Consider the following 15,088-nt stretch of genomic DNA (forward strand, 5'->3'; position numbering starts at 1 on the left):
CCTTATAAAATTGAAAGTGCTAACTAAAACTAAAACATAAGCTAGCACTGCTGCTAAGAGATTTCTGTTTTGTCCCCAAAATAGTGTATTCCACACACCAATGAACTTAGAAAGAAATGTTTTAAAGGACTAAAGCATTGGTTGTAAATGGTACTTGGCTTTCATTGTAAAAATGTGTTTTCTTGACAGGTTTTTACTAGAAAACAAATTAACCTTAATCAGGCTCTTAAACAAAACTCAACTTCATAAATTATAGTGTCTATATACTTGTAAAATTTATGGATAGGATTACAGTTAAACTGCTTACTAAATTAAAGCAATTATTAAGTTAATTGTTATTGGCCTAAAACTATTGAGTTATTAGTATAATTAAGATAACTTGTATAAGAATGAATATTGGCACAGGGGATGTCTTTTTGTTGTTTTCCTCTTACTTTTCAGTTTACTTTGGCCAGAGTTCAGCAGGACCCCAAAGGCATGGAGCTGGTTAATGGGTAATGATTTTAGAACAAGTGTCTCAGCATTTTTAGGACAAGAAAATAGAGTTATAGAAAATATCTAACTTTCTCCACTGCTCTCTATTTTTAAGGGGATTTACTGCTATGTCATTGTGTTCTTCAGGAAAGTATTTGTAGCACTTGTTTTATTTTATTTTATTTGTTTTGTTTTGTTTCATTTTTCTTCAAGACAGGGCTATCTGTGTAATTTTGGCTGCTCTAGAACTAACTCTGTAGATTATGTAGTAGCACATGTCTTTAATCCCAACATTCAGGAGACAGAAGCAGGCAGAACTCTTAGTTTGAAGCAAGCCTAGTCTACAGAATAAGTTCTTGGACAGACAGGACTATGTAGAAACACCTGTTTGAGAAAGAAATGAATTGTGGGACTCCTTTTAAATGATTCTTACACACACACACACACACACACACACACACACACACACACATGCAATGTTGTCACCTAGAGCAAAGAGGGCTTTCTCTATAAGCCCCTGGTGGGTGTAGCTTCAGAAATAGCTCTGGAAATGGCTATTGGGTGAACACCTCAGGCTGCAGGTCAGAAATCCACAACAGCATTCTCCCTAACCCCTCCTGAGATCTTAATACGCCCTTGTGATTCAAAGTGAAAGCCACTGTTGCAGGAAATTTGATTGTTGTACACAGAAAACCTAATTCTTAGCAAAATATAAAAGCTTAAATGGATCTCATACACAGTTAGATGTGTCCTGAAGATATGCAGTTTGGATGTGACTCTGAAAGCCTCCATACATAAGAATGCTAAAGAGTAGGAATTTACTGCCTACTCTAAGGCAAATTGCTTGAGAGAAGTCTTTGCTCTATGACCAGAGGCAAAGTCAGTGCCCCTATCACCATGATGCTGATATGGTTCAGCCTGCCAAAGGTGTAGAGGAGGAGCTAGAGACTTCTGATATAGCAACTGGGCCTTGGAAAGCTCTTTTATTTATTTTTTTTTAATGTATTCATGGGAGGAGCTCCAGGTAAGACACAGGGATTTTCTCTCTGGACTTGAAGGAACAACAGAAAATCAGCATCTGTCAGGACACAGGTAAACCAGTATTCTAGGAAAGAGAGCTAGGGAGCCCTCTTGGGTTTGGAGGAGTTCAAGAGAAAGGTAGACTAGCTAGGCAAAAGGACAGATAAAAAGATTTCTAAAGAGCTAGCAGTTTAGTTGTAGAATCAGGCCTGTAAATATATATTTTATATGTAGTTAAGAAAATAAAGTTACCTCACTGAGGTAACAGGGTCTTACCTCAGTTTCCACCTCCCATGTCTTTATTGGTAAAAGTATTTGAATATTTTTAAAAGATAAATATTACAAGCCACTGTTCCTCTACCAGGATCCTATATCATTCTCTGTAAGGCCTTCTTACATATTCTTGCTCAGTGACACAAAATTCTAATTTCCAAAAGACAGTGTTAGAAATATTTTATTGTGATACTCACCTTATTCTAGTTTAATGAAAAGATCCTTGCAGCTTAAAAAATAGTCCTTAAAACTAGAACAATGTGATCAGATCACAACACCTCAGATCTTCTTGTTCTCCAAACAAAGAAATTCAAGTAAAATTCAAAGTAAATATAGCCCACAATGCTCACCTCCTGTAAAAACCTGACATGGATTTTCTTTTTTTTTTTTTTTTCTGATTTTATTTTTTTTAATTTTCTTTTTCTTTTTAGTTACATTTTGTTAACTCTGTGTCCCAGCTGTATCCTGCTCCCTCATTCCCTCCCCAACCCCACACCCCCTCCCTGGTCTTCTCCCTGCCCCCTGACATGGATTTTCTAAGCCACCTGCCACCTACGTTTTTGAGATGAGGCCTCTCAATTACCACGGAGCTAACATGGATTGGCTGGACTTGCATGCCTAGAGAGCTCTGAGGATTTGCCTATCTCTACATTTCCTGCAGTAGGGTTACAGGCATGGGCCACCTTGTCCAACTGTTTACATGAGTGTTGGGAATCCAAACCCAGATCTCCATGGTTGCATAGCAAGCACTTTAATCACTGTCAAAAGGATCCTATTATCAATGCATTATTTTTAATTTGTACTTTAGGTATTAGGCAAGTGGCTTTGTATTTTCTAGTCCTTTGCTGTGATAAATACCCTAATCAAAAGCAATGTGGGAACAAAAGAATTTGTTTTTTAATATTAAAATTCCACATGACAGACTATCATTGAAGTTAAGGCAGGAGATGAAGCAGGAACTGAAACAGAAAACATAGAGGAATGCTGCTCAGTTAGCTCACTTACTGGACTATTTTCAGCTAACACTTTTACAGAGCACAAGCCCATCTGCCTGGGGATGTACCACCTACAGTGATCTGGTCTTTTCCAATCATAAATCAGTCTATAACAAACATAGCCACAACCTGGTCTGATTTGGTCAATACTCAATTGACTTCTTCCCAAGTGACTCTAGGCTGTGTCAAACTGACAATAAAAACAAACTAGAACAAGCACATAGTTAGTGCTTTACCCTTCTGAAATATCACTCATTACTGCTCTGGTGTATTCTGTCTTGGCTCTGTGGCAGAGAATAGTCATTGGAATTATGTTCCAGGAAAAAAAAAAATGGTAAGTCAGAGATTGAGCTTGAACCAGCTCGGTGGTGCATGCCTCTTACCCCAGCATGCAGGAAAGCAGAGGCAGGTGGATCTCTGTGAGTTTGAAGCCAGCCTGGTCTACAAAGTGAGTCCAGGACAGCAAGGGCTACACAGAAAAATCCTGTCTCAAAAAACAAAAACAAAAATAAACAAAAGACTAAGCTTGATGAGCAGCGCCTTCATGAACTCTGATAAAGCTAAAACACAGACTGGAATGGGGGCCAGGCACCCACACAATAAGATTGTCTTGAGTTAATGGTTAAGTTAATGCATAGCCTAATGAGGCCTCCATCCACCTTTCCTGACAGACTGCAGCAGATATCTACTACTGAATTCAGGTATTAATCTACCTGCTATACATATTATACTATGTTAATATTAAGAAGGTTGTTACAGAAATCAACCTTTATAAAGAACACGGCAAAGTACAAGTAAATTTAAATCTGTAAATTAAAACATACATACAAACGTACCTAATAAGCATTCTCTACTTCCAAAAGCTTGTAAGATTTTACAAAGGCCTGCTACCAAAGAGAAGTGAGTAAATCTAAAACAGTGTACTGTTAAAGCAGTGACATTCTGCCACACTGGGTGACAGGAAGCATGGACTCCAACCAACATAGCATTCCTTACAAGCCCAGACTGTAACTCAACAATACTGTGCCTACCCAGCATGCACAAGAGCTTCCAGTTAATCTCCAATGATGAAAGAAATGTATTTCAAAGCCGTAGTAATTACTGACCTGTGTTATTTCTGTAAGAGGAGACAAATACATCAATGGAGTGGAACAGAAAAAAATGTCATACACACACATACACCAACCACCAAGGTTCTTCCGCTTTCACCACACAAATCAAATGTTAGACATTACCGAGAGTTGGCAAGAGTGGTGAGAAAAGGGTTGTGCGGCATCCTTATAATCTGAAATAGCCTAACCTTGTGACTCAGCAATTCCAGGTTCTGAGTATTTGTCCTACACAAACTCTCTGTTTCTGGCACAAGGAGACACGATAAAATATGCTTAACACAACCTTTAGTAAACTTTTCAAATTACATTTATTTATTTGAGGAGTGTATTGTACACATCATATATGTTATAGAGATGTATATGAAGGTTAGAGGACAGCTTGCAGGAGTTGGATCTCTCCTGCTGTGTGAGTCTTGGGTACCAAACCCAGGTCAACAGTCTCAGCAGATGCCTTTAGCCACAGAGACATCGCACCAGCCTATTACTGTGTCATTTTTATAATGACAAATTATTGAGTAAAACACCAAAAAGAAGCCAGGAGTGCTGTGATTGCTAACAGTACCACAGATTTTTAATACATTTTTGTGAATAAAAACTTGTTATTTTAATGAGTTTAAGGGTACATCATAGCTCAGCAGGTAAAGGTGTAAAGGTGCTTGCCACCAAGCCTACACATAAGGAAGAAGAGAACTGACTTCCACTGATGGTCCTGATCCTCACATTACACATTGGTACACACTATTGCACAAATGCAGACACACACACACACACACACACACACACACACACAATTTATGTACTTAAAATGTTTAAAGAATCTGTTGCAGAAGGAAAAGGAGCTAGCTATTTACAAAGCCCACAAATAAACACACACACAAAAACAAACAAACAACAACAAAAACACACCTACAGCCAGGTGCAGTGGTGAGAGCCTGTGATCCCAGCACTCAGGTAGGCAGAGGCAGGTGGATCTCCATGAGTTTGAGGCCAGCCTGGTCTATAAAATGAGTCCAGGACAGCAAAGTCTACACATAAAAATCCTGTCTTGAAAAAAACAAAAAACCAAAGCAAGACAAAAACAACCTCCCACTAAGAACAAACAAAACAAAAACAAACAAACAAACAAACAAACAAAACAACCACATCTACTTTGGTTCCTTAACATATCAAGCACTTATGTTTCTTGTACAGGCACTTCCTTTACAAGCCCAATCCGTGTTTCCTTGAGTTTCCACAGAAATAGAAGCCATCTGAAATTCAAGTTGATCTTTATCAGTTTATTATATACTTTATTAAGGGCATTTTTCATTCAAACCGCCACAAGACTTCATCATTGTGTGTCAGCCATCCTCACATGATTATTAGAAATATGTGCTAGTAAGATATGTTGGGGGGAAAATTAGAGCATTTTCCCCGTGAGCCTCAAGAGAGGGGCTGGAAGAGTAACAATACATGTGCTGTGGTAATGGAAGGGAGAACACCGGGGTGGGAGAGTATAAGCAAGATGGGGGGGAGAATCTGGTGACAGGAGGAGGTGGCATAGGCTTAAACAAAATTAAGTGTGTGTAAAAACCTTATGAGGAAATGCGCTACTTTGTAAACTAATTTACTAATTAGGCTGGGCAGTGGTGGCACATACCTTTAATCCCAGCACTCAGGAGGCAGAGGCAGGCTTATCCATGAGTTCGAAGCCAGCCTGGACTACAGAGGAGTTCTGCGACAGCCAAGGCTCCATAGAGAAACACTGTATGTAGGTGGGTAAAGGAAGGGTGTTAAATTAAATTAAGTTAGGGCTGAGGGAATGGAATTTACTGCCAAGCCTGGTAATCTAGGTTTGCTCCCCAGCCTGTTTAAGGGTAGAAAGAGAAAATATATTTCACAAAGTGTCCTCTGAGCCCAAATGAATGCCTTGATATGTACACACACACACACACACACACACATTTCATAATAATTTTTAAATTAATTTCATTAAAAATTTATATTATATTATGTTGAATTGTATCATACTGTATTATGTTATGCTATATTATACTATATTTTATTATTATATGTTATTGTTATGTTATGTTATATCATGTTATGTTATATCATGTTATGTTATATCATGTTATGTTATGTTATATTTCTCCCAACAACTATGGGGAGAAATTAACGCTAACTTAATGAAGTTATTTTCTTCTGTAGTCAGATGAAAATAAATGGTGGCAAAAATATGTGTGATCCTCCTGCCTTCTCTTCCTTTGATTACATGTGTGTCTGCTATGGCTACCCCTCAATAAACGGTCTTGAAGAAAATTGTGAGCAACACCTGAATGCAACGGTATTTCTTCAAAGGTGAAGACAGGAGGAGCGGACCTTCGAGGCTAGCCTCAGTTACATAGTAAGTGTGAGACCTACCTGGATGGCATGAGACTCTATCTCAAAACCACAATATAGATAGGTGAATAGGCAAATGTAAAAAAATTAATATAAGGGGCTAGAAAGATGGCTTAGAGGTGGAGAGCACTGATTGCTCTTCCAGAGGTCCTGAGTTCAATTCCCAGCAACCACATGGTGGCTCACAACCATCTATGGTGAGATCTGGTGTCCTCTTCCAGCGTGCAGGCCTACATGCAGACAGAACATTGTATACATAATAAATAAGTCTTTACATATATACATGTATATATATTTACATATATACATGTATGTACAATAGATTTAAAAAGCACATTCTTAGGAAAGGCACACACCTGTATGTACACGCGTGCACACACACTCAAACCTAAGAAGAAATATTAGAATCAAATAAACCAAGCTCATTATTTACAGAGAGACAAAAGTAAACGCTTTTCAAATTCTGGAATAACTGATGAGAGATAATAATCAATTTGCCTCCTTAATTGTTACGTTTATACCTACACATTAGAGGTACACTTAGCCTCAGTCAATCAGAGAAGCTCCTCTATGCAGTGGGATTATGATTATGGTTGTCCTGGCTAATTCTATGTCATTTTAACACAAGCTAAAGTCTTCTAAAAGGAGAGAACCTCAATTGAGAAAATGCCTCCCTAAGATCCAGCTATAGAGCATTTTCTTAATTAGTGATTGATGAGGGAAGGCCCAGTGCACTGTGGGTGGTGCCATGCCTGGGCTGGTGGTCCTGGGTTCTATAAGAAAGCAGGCTGAGCAAGCCATGGGAGGCAAGGTAGTAAGCAGTATTTCTACTGGCCTCTGTCTCAGCATTTGTCTCCAGTTTCCTGCCCTGTTTGAGTTTCTATCTTGACTTCCTTCAGTGAAGAGCAGTGACATGGAAACATGAGCCAAGTTGATTGTAGTCATAGTGTTTCATCTCAGCAATAGTAACCCTAATGAAGACAGTGGTTAATGAAGGAATTCATAACTTGTCAAAGTGCAGAGGAAGAGTGACTGTTCAGTGCTCAGCCATAAGTGGATCATTGGGTATCACACCCTCCAAAGTTCAGGGAACACCATGAAAGGAGGGGGTGGAAAGAATGTAATAGCTGAAGGACCAGAAGGAGTGCTGTGAAATGTCGTCTTCCGCAAAGTAGCTGTGGCTACCCGCAGAAGGCTCGTGAGGCTGTGCCGCTCCCTGAAAAGCTTCTGGGAAGTTAATGGCTGCTGGGGAAGGAAGAGTCGCTTTCTTTAGTGCTGTAGTTGGTGAGTGTCCCACGTTCCAGTTAATAAACTTTAATGCAAGAAATCCTAATTAAACCCAATGTCTTTCTCTGTCTATCTCTGTTTCTCTCTGCCTCTCTGTTTCTCTGTCTCTCCCTCACATATACACACACAGAAAGAGAGAGAAGGAATTAAAGAAGAGGGAAACTTGTGCAGAATAGAGGAAAGTTCTGTAAGTGTAGAAAAAAATTATAGCATATAATGGAGAGCAAATATAGCCAACATTATATACATGTATGAAATTGTCAAGAAACTATACACTATAAAACCACAAGTTCTAATAACTTTGTATAACATATATTTGATTTGGGGATTTTACTAGTCTAAATAAACTATATATATTCTACTGTGTGTTGGCTAAATGCTTTATCTTGGAGATTCAGGTCAAGTAACATATCTCAGTCCTGCCGTTTATGGAATGTGTCTACTGTAAGATACAGACCTGAATCAGTTTTACACTAATTATGGAGCACTGAGTCCTTTTAGTGAACTGCCTAGCAATCTATAGAGGAATCTAACAATCGGGGAAACTAAGAAAATGAGATGGCAAGTAAATGAGATGGAAAAAATATTTCTAGAATGGAAATTGCAGGTACAACAGTACTTTGGAATATCAAAGCCCGTAAGAAAGCAGCAAAGTGGCCAGTTGTTGAGGGCCAGTCCGGGAACTTGCATCAGCCCTTTGGCTGAGCTCTCCTCCCTGAGACCTTTGTATAGAGGATGACTCATCATGAACAACGCATTGGGGAACTGTGAGAAATACTCCAGGAAAAAAGGCAAAGAGCCTTTTACCTCAAGCACATTTTATTCCCTGGATTGATTTCTTGGATTTGATTTTGTGCCTCCTGTGTTAAACTGAATTTATAAGACATGTTTATTCCTGTTGGATGTGGGAACTTAGCTATAGAACCCAATCTGGTGAAAGGATATACCAAGTACTATCCCAAGTGCACCCTGAATCTGGATATGGCCTCTGCCTTGCTTTTGTGCTTCCCCAGATATAATCTATAGTAGATGCCAGGCGATTGTGCTTCAATTGGTCTGCCCTGAGAAAGTTCTGGGAAAGGGCAGCTCTGTCAATATGTAATATGTGCTTACTGGCATTTATGTACATGTTTCTCTGACTATGTTTTTCTGAACTCAGACAGCCTTCCTTCGATCGTTGCTTTCTTGGTTACATTCACATATAAAAATACACTGAACCGAAGTAAGATTGTCTACGGCATTAGATCTTAGTCTGCCCCGTTCTTTCAAGTCCTCAGATCCCAAATCCAGCAAACACATCTGCATAGATCAGCGAAAGCCGACATACAACAGCACTTTGGTTGAGCATGGCCAATGAGAAAACAGCAGAGTAGCCCGTTGTTGAGGGCTGATACATGAGCTCTTACTATGACCGAGGATCAGCACTTCGGCTGGACTCTCTTTCCCAGGACATTTGTATAGGAGTAGTTCTGAAAAATATCATGTCATCCTCTGGGGAAAAGAGGGTTGTTTTTTGTTTTGTTTTGTTTTGTTTTGTTTTGTTTTGTTTTCTGACGAAGATAATAAAGACAGCACCCTCAACAAGATATGTTGACACATTCGTTAGCAGTCTATCCATTGGGTTAAAGCTGGATGTAACAGCTCTGAGTGTACACCCACCTGCTCCTACCTCCACAGCACTCTCAAGGGGCTTGGGATCCAAGAATACCAGCATGATCAGAGACTGGCCTGTCATACCATGCACCATGATGGCCTTTGTCTCTCATTTAGAAGTAGCACTCTTTTGTCATTACCTATTAAAGTGAAGCATCAATACTGTCAGTTTTCCAGCACGTAACATGACAGCTTCAACACAATTTACACACAAAAAAAAAAGAAAGAAAAAGAAAAAGAATGGAGAAAATGAAGACAACTGAGAGAAAATTACTTCTTTCATTTAGTGTCTCTGTGTGTGTGTGTGTGCGCGCACGCACAGCACACGCACACGCAGGCTATTTCTCTGAATACAGGTGGACCCATACCACGGTGTATGTGTGTGGAGATCTGATGACACTCAGCTGGAGTCTGTTCTCTCCTTCCACCACGGATTTCAGAAATCAAACTCAACTTCTCAGGCTTACACAGAAATATTTTTGCTCACTGAGTCATTTCAATGGCCCAATAGTTTCACATTATAAATCTAGGGATCTGAGGATGTAGGTCAGTTGGTAGAGTAATTGCCTGGCATACATAAAAATAGATATAGTGGCAAATGGCTCTAATCACAACTCTTGAAAAGCAAAGGCAGGAGGGTCAAGAGTTCAAGGTCATCCTCACCTATAAATCTCACCAGCTTAAGGCAAACATAGGATACCTGAGACTTTGTCTTAATAAAAAAAGTAAAGTAAAATCTGTAATGAAAAATAGACTTGTATGAGATATGATTGGGTATAATATTTCAAACACTTAACATGGCTCTAGCACAGGAAGTTGAACAAACTCAAGAAAATGGAAGAACACATTACCAAACCAACGTGGGGACTGGAGAGATGGCTCAGAGGTTGAGAACGTTGACTGCTCTTATGGAGGTCCTAAGTTCAATTCCCAGAAACCACATGGTAGCTTACAACCATCTGTAATAGAATGTGATTCCCTCTTCCAGTATGTATAAAAACAGAGCACTCATATAAATTAAATAAATAAATAAAAATGGCAGGCATGGTGGCACACTCCTTTAGTCCCAGCCCTTGGGAGGAAGAGGCAGGTGGATTTCTGAGGTCAGCCTAGTCTACAGAGTGAGGTCCAGGACAGCCAGGACTACACAGAGAAACCTGGACTCAAAAAAAAAAAAAATGGTTTCAAGGTTGCCTACCATTGTCAGATCTAGCTTGGATTTTTTTTTAATATATTAACAAAAATACAGCACCATCATAAGATGTTTACAAGCCTGAGGCTAAGAGCCCCAAGTCTAAAAAAAAAGATTGATGGTACTAAAGTACAATTTCTGACCAAGTGTCAATTTCTGAACTGAAGAAAAGTTACTGTATTTTTTGGTGGTGGCAGTGAGAGAAGTACAGCGAGGTCTATAGCTTATATAATCTAATCATAGTCATCATTTTGATAGAACCATGTATAAGATAACCGATGACTGTTCAAATGTGCGGTGAGAAGTAAACAGTTAAAGAAGTAACATAGAGGGCTAAAGACATGGCTCGAGGTTAAGAGCTTCCAGAGGTCCTGGGTTTGATTCCCAGCAATCGTATTGTGGCTCACAACCATCTGTAATGAGATCTGGTGCCCTCCTCTGGCGTGTAGGCAAAACACTGTATACATAATAAACAAACAAATCTTAAAAAGAAGAAAAAGAAGTAGAAGAAGAGGAAACATGGCATTTGCAGGAAAGAAGAGAGTGAATAAATATAGTAAAATATTAACATTTTTGAAATCTAGATGAAGGATGCATGGAATGCCATTCTAAAAAAAAAAAATAAAAACCTTTCTGTGAACCTGGAAGTATTTAAAATAAAACTCTAAATGAAGATTACTTAGACTGGAAGTTGAGGCACCCTGTAAAAGAAATCATACAGGAAGCATGTCTAATTAACAGGTTTTCCTGATTTTGTATACAAATCAGGCCCACTACCCACTAATTGGTTAAATCCTGTCTTCCCACCACAAATGTGATTGTATCTATTGATCTCATCATCTTTTATTTTTCATCCGGAGTAACACAGAATTGGGTCACAAACATGTCCTCTATTAATAATTTCCTAGCAGCTTCTGGTCTCATATGGGGGGGGGAGATAAAGATAGCCCTCATACTTCCGAAGCTTAACTGCATGGGAGCTAAACCCTAGTTTTGTATTTCTGGAAAGGTCATTTACATTTTCCTGCCTCTTCTCTACAAAGCCATTAATCTTTTATTTCGTATTTGTCACCACATCCGATTTCCACGCCTTTTGACTGTGCCATCTACCCCATGGCTCTGCAGAGCTAGGAAATTACCCAAGTTTATATATTGTTAGCATGTCCAACATAGACCCAGCTGCAGATTTAATGAGCAGTCTCTCAATTGCAACAATGGCAAGGAAGTTAATTATTCAATTATAGAGTAAAATACTGTAAAAAAAAAAAAAAAAGGGGGGGGTGGAGGAAAAATACAGGTACTGCAAAAGATTAGTTCTGAACATTTGGTGGGGCTTTATGCAAGACAGGAGTCTCAAGGATACCTACCTACCTGCTGAATGCTATTGTTGTGCTAGTGTTGTGTTATTTGTTGTAAAATAATAATTAATGGATCTTAGCTTCTCTTGGCACTATGGGAACAATTCCATACTGGTCAAAAGAAAAGAAAAGAAAAAGTCACCTGTCATCTATTTGGGACTAGATTTCCCCACACTGAAAGCTGGGGGAGAAGTCGCAAACATCAGAGGCAGGCAGAGACCAGCTGAGCATTTGAGTCTTAATGTACAAACATTAAGACTGTACAAACACACAGGCAGAAACGCAGTATGAGCCTGGGAGTCTGCTTACTTGCAATACGAGCCTGAAAACGTAGGTGTGGACCAGCTTTCTTAGAAAGCAAAATTCAACCTCGAATAGTTTCCCTGCTGTGGAAATAGTTTTGTGGATGTAACTTAGAAGAATGGGGGAGGGTGCTCTAAACTCCAGAAATATGTCCTACTATTATTTCCTTTCCTGTCCCTGACACACTGACAGAAGGACCTGGGCCTGGAGTAGCAAGCTGACCTCAGAATGCTAGAAAAAGCAATGTGGAGAAAATGAGACCAAAAGCAAATGTATCCTTGGAAAGACATTTGAAGTAATCAGATAATAGCAGCATCTGCTGCTGCGATCACAAACCAGATCAAGTTTTATCAGATGACATTATGACAGCAGGCATCGGTGTCATCAGTGAAGTTCTAGTGGAGTCTCACTGTGGAATCTCTAGCAAGAGGAAGGAGACAAGAAATGGGAGACCACTAAGCACCATTGAACAAGCATAATAAAAATGCATGTTGCCTTTGCCTCACTCCTTAACTGCAAAGAGGTGGGAGATGGGACAGATAACCTCCCCCTCTCTCTCCAGCCCTACCAATTCTGATTCTGTGGGAACAGGTGGCTTCTCAGAAACAGACCTGACCTGGTGCATAAAAATTCTGACCTGCAGCTAATACTCTCCTCTCCAGCATCAAGTCCAAGCGTATAGGTAAGACTCCAGAAAAGCCAAGATAAGAGAGGACCATATGTTCACTGATCTAGGCAACCACTCAAGGATAATAAAAAATGTTGTTGATGTCTGATGGCATTGGACACTTAGTAAGAAAATAGAGCAAAAGAAAAATGAAGTATTTTCATCAACAGGGGGAGATCAGCTGGATATCATTGACAAGCATTTTCAAATGAATGTTTGAATGTGCTTGTATGTGTGTAGGTGTGTAATGAACCATCATGCCTCCCATGAAGGTCAGAAGTCCAAAGTCCCTTCTTTTCGTGAATCATATGGGACCTGCCAATCTCAGGCCACCAGGCTTAGCCATGGGAGCTTTGACTCACTTAGCTCTCTAGCAAATCCATCTCAGGGTGACTTTTAATAGTGAATAATTCATTGAGGAGACTGACTGAGCAAACAGCAGAGGAAAACATTGAAGTAGAAAGTGTGATAAAAATCCTAGGGTTTTTATTTGTTTGTTTTCATTTCATAGTTTTGGGTTTTGGTTTTTCAGACAGGGTTTCTCTGTATAGCCCTGGCTGTCCTCATACCCACTCTGTAGACCAGGCTGGTCTCAGACTCACAAAGATCTGCTTGCCTTTGTCTCCCAAGTGCTGGGATTTAAGGTGTGTGCCACCACCACCAAGCCAAAAAAAAAATCCTGTTTTTTTAATGAGTCTAGAATTTTAAAAATTCTCCCACAAATTATTTTATTTCTAGTACCTTATCTATCTATTTAGCTATTTATTGTATGTGTAGGAGTGTTCTGTCTGCATGTGTGTCTGTATCCCTAGGGCTGGGTTACAGACTGTTGTGAGCCACAGTGTGAGGGCTATGAAGTGAAACCAGGTCCCCTGGAAAAGCAGCTAGTGCTCTTATCCACTGAGGCATTTTTCTGGCCCCTCTAATACTGTCTTATGACCAATGGTGGAAATGGGTTCTGTTCCAGTTTCTGAGTCCTCTCCCTATGTGCAACCAGCAGGCACCTGCTAGCCATAATCGGGAGAGTCTGCATGTAAGGCTGGAGCCCCTGGTCCTTTGAACAGTGCATTAGCTATGTCCTCTGATCTTTAGTTTCCTCTGTTTTCTCCACAAAGAAAACAGTTGCTGGTCCCACAGCCAGAACGCAAATGAGCTGTTCCGTCTCATTTAAATTCAGGGCCTCCAGATAAGGATAGTGACTGCATAAGAGTCAGAGCCAATCCCCATTCCTAACCTAACGTGACAGTATTTGTGTGTCTAGACATGTTTGTATAGGAAATCCCAATGCTACTAAGTGCTAAAAAACAGTGAACACAGATTTTCTGTTTGTGCATTCTTTAAATAACTGCAAACCAGTCTAAAACTAGAGAATATTAATTTTTATCCCTGGTGGAAAAAAAAACACTATTCATTATAGCAGTTCTCTGCCTCTTTCTCTGCTGTATTATCATTTGGACACTCATTTTCATTATTTTTGTCTTATACTTACTGCATAAATATTTCAATTTTCCTGTCTTGCAGATGTAGTGCCTCTAAACTGAACTGAACAGTCCTAACTCACTGAATGCTGTTTGTTTATTAAACACTCTCCTCCCAGACTCTGCCTAGCATCCATCTTCTCGATTCTGGCTAATCGCCCATTCATCTGAAGCAGGTGTTCTGTATGCTCTGGAAAAACAGCACTGGGTGGACGCAGGGTTGGGAATGCAGCAAGTCTTCAGAGGTGCTGAGCTGAGGACAGTGAGACTTTCCCACCATCTATCATTGGGTTACACAATAGCCTGTGCCCCTGTAATCCCAGAACTGGGGAGATAGAAGCTGGGGGATGCCTTAGACTTACTAGCTCTCCAGTTTAGCCTAAATTGCTGAGCTCCAGGACAATGAGAAACCCTGACCCAAAAGAGGTGGATAATTTCTTTTGAGAAACAACACGCAAGTTGTCCTCTGACCTCCACACATGCATGCACACTCACACAGAAGCACAAGCACATCCGTGCATGCATACACACACATGCACTAAGAAAAATTCAAGTATGTTTGACAAGGCTGTATTTAAGCCTATAGTTTTGCACCTCATGTAAATAGATATAATTAGATGAAATAGTAGAACACATCAGGCAAAAAAAAAAAAAAATGATGGGGATGGAAGAATATACATTGGCCTAAATATTTAGGTGGAGAGAGAGGCAAATATATGGGGAAATGGAGGGATGTATTAGCCAAAACCAAGAATGTATAAGGAAGCCTTATAAAAATCCAATCGATTGTAAGTTAATTATATATACATATATATATACATGTATATATGCGTACATACATGTGTGTGCATGTGTGTGAGAAAATTTGAATAGATGTTTGCTCCCCAGTATGGGGGA

The sequence above is a fragment of the Psammomys obesus genome, unplaced genomic scaffold (genome assembly GCF_907164565.1).
Source record: "Psammomys obesus unplaced genomic scaffold, mPsaObe1.curated_primary_1811, whole genome shotgun sequence".
Taxonomy (NCBI): domain Eukaryota; kingdom Metazoa; phylum Chordata; class Mammalia; order Rodentia; family Muridae; genus Psammomys; species Psammomys obesus.